Source organism: Austrofundulus limnaeus, unplaced genomic scaffold (genome assembly GCF_001266775.1).
Source record: "Austrofundulus limnaeus strain Quisiro unplaced genomic scaffold, Austrofundulus_limnaeus-1.0 Scaffold193, whole genome shotgun sequence".
Lineage (NCBI taxonomy): Eukaryota > Metazoa > Chordata > Actinopteri > Cyprinodontiformes > Rivulidae > Austrofundulus > Austrofundulus limnaeus.
Genome location: NW_013952595.1, coordinates 192,111 through 194,900, shown reverse-complemented (window position 1 = coordinate 194,900; position 2,790 = coordinate 192,111). Strand labels below are relative to the sequence as shown.

The 2,790-nt window shown below is 38.8% G+C and overlaps 1 protein-coding gene across 1 annotated transcript in view; it reads right to left on the bottom strand.

Annotated features, from left to right (window-relative positions):
• The window catches only part of gas2l3 (growth arrest-specific 2 like 3), a 26,334-nt gene extending 23,969 nt beyond the window's left edge, over nucleotides 1–2,365 (bottom strand). The window contains exon 1 of the mRNA XM_014018430.1: nucleotides 2,258–2,365. The gene's annotated coding sequence lies outside the window, so the exon portion shown is untranslated. The remainder of the gene's footprint in view (nucleotides 1–2,257) is intronic.
• Between the last annotated feature and the right edge of the window lie 425 nt (nucleotides 2,366–2,790).

The window sequence follows — 2,790 nt, the reverse complement described above, 5'->3', positions numbered from 1 at the left end:
CACACACACCACCCATGACTCCTGCAGGCTCTCTGCCAAAAAACATGTGAAACTGAAAGTGAAACTGAAACTGTCTGCTGAGCTCCTAACAATACTTCTCACTCAGTGAAGCCCTTTCACATTTAATACCTTTGAGGAAATGTATTTTCAGATGCCAAGTAAACTGCATCATCAATGGAACGGTCTGGTGTCACCTTAAAATGACTTCAGCAGAAAGTGAGACAGTTCAGCTGAGCTGAACTGAGAGGGAGATAAACGCTGCTTATCTGCAAGATGTGAGCTGCCAGGACAGAAAAAGAAGCAGATCTCTGACAAGATTTGAAAATAATAACAACGGCACTTTTGTGGAACAAAAAAAATTATATAGAAAAAGGAATATGTCACAATGTAATTTTCTTCTTAAAACTAAAATTTCAGACAACTTGCCACATAAATACCGTTAATGAGTTAAGAATGCACCAGGGCACATATGGGCCATGCTGCCTTGTGTGTGAACACAATAGGGATGATAATGAAATCTTAGATTACCCCTCATTTATTTAGGATGTAGCTTACAGAAAGTGTGTGTGTGTGTGTGTGTTTCTGGCAGACTTGAAGCGTGAGGCCTGATGCCAAAGATCAAGCAGATGGTGATTATGAAGATAGTTATAAATGAGGTTAGTCCTCCTGAACTCATTTATTAAGAGCTGAAAAGCAGCAGCTTTGTCTGAAACACAAACTGTATTGTCTCTGATGTGGAGGAAGGTCTACACAAAGCAACAATAAAATTCATTCATTTTTATACAACACTGGGCTTTGTAGAGAAGATACATCCATGGAACACTGTCCACGAATCCAAAACATTCATGGTTAAAATGGCCAGAAACTGCAATAAAACTACTGTGAGGCAACTTACACATCTGATCAACAAACTCATCCTGAACCTCTCAACTATTTTAAATGAAACCCAGAAAGTGATCATTGGGTAATAAATTAGCACTAGCATCATATTAATATACCCTCCAACTCAAATCCTGAAGCTGAGATGTCAACACCTGCACAGGTAAAGACCCTTAAAGTGCTCTCAGAAACTTTTCAAACCATCAGAACCACCCCACATTTAAAATTAAAGTTAAGGGTTTGTTTAATAAATTAAGACTTTAGGAATAATCTGGGTGTTATATTGGAAGAGGCTGCTTGCAGATCTGTCCTTTTGTCTCAACCCCTCTACAACAGAGGTTCTCAAACTGGGGTCCTAGGACCCCCAGGGGTCCATGAGTTGTGACTTGGGGTACTCAAAAAATTTCAAGAAATGGTTAATTTGGTTTTTATTTCAAAAAAACGCATATGGGGAATAATGCACTAGTAAAACAAACATACTAAAATCGAATAAAAATAATTTTCCCGTGGTATTTAGGGGTTAAAATAACAGTCATTTATTTTACATTAACATCATGGGGTTTATTAAGGGGGATGGATCCCTGGATTTTTTTCATCCTTGTAAGGGGTCACCAGACCCAAAACGTTTGAGAACCCCTGCTCTTTAGGAAGCACCTGTCAGCCCCTTTTCTTAATCCCTCTTCCTCCAGCAGGAAACCAGGAATTCACATCAACATGCCCATTTTCATTGTCCTGGCACAATAGGTGCACCAGCAGGAAGACACATACAACCCAGCACGTGCTTTGATCCAAAAACAGCAACTTTATCACACAACAGCTCAGCAGAGAGCCTGCAGTTAAACACGAATTATAAAACTGTTTACTTTACCTGTTTGCTCCCAGCTGTCAGTCGGGAGCAGTGGCAGTGCGCCGCACAGGTTTCTTCAATGAAGACATGTCAATTTGTCAAAACCAATTAACCAGGACTGTACCAAAAACTGAAAGGTTCGGGGGTGAAAAAGTTGTTTAAAACTAAGAGTTATTCATTTAAAGTGTAAGGATAAAGAAATTACCTTATACTTTCAAAAATGCGACGAAAAATAGCTAATCATGTTACGTTAAAGCAAAACTTTGACTCTAATTTTCTGTCAACTTTAAATTACTGGGACGTGAAACACATTTTAAATACACCCACAAAGCAATACAGGACTTGTGGTGGGTTTTTTTTTTTTTTTTTTTTTTTGGGGGGGGGGGGGGTATTTTTTGTCGGAGGCGCACTAAAACCAGCACGAGGATTCCACACGGATTTTAGGAAAACGATAATGGAAAAAAAAATCCAACACAAACTTCTCCCCCGTCTTCACATTTCTGACACATAAAGTAAAACTTTGGCACTTACCAGCAATGTTGCGAACACAAATTTCTTCTCTCAGAACTTCTGAATCTGGTTTTGTAGTTTAAACGTGTTTTAAGCTGTCGAAGCCTCTCGGTTCAGTAAAATCAGTTATCAGTCTGCCACTGCTGCAGCTGTGTGTTATGGGCAGCGCTGTTCGAATCAGCCAATCAGAAGCCGGAAAGAACGTGAGGGCRGGGCTCGGCCTTACCTGAGTCTCATTTTATTGGATGATGGAATGTCAATCATCACAATTCAAGCGAAACTGATGACAACGATAAAAAGCTTACATATTTGTATAAAAAGTGTAACTTTTGTTTTTTCTAAGCATTTAAAATAAACCTTTCACTTTGACAGTTTAATTAGTATTTCCTTTGTCATTTGTCATGCTGTGATTTTTACACTTAAATGCTTGCATCAGTGGAAATTCACACATCTAAGAATGTAAAAATAAAACATAAAAAGACAAAATCACGTTAAAATGACAACTGTGTGTGTGTGTGTGTGTGTGTGTGTGTGTGTGTGTGTGTGTGTGTGTG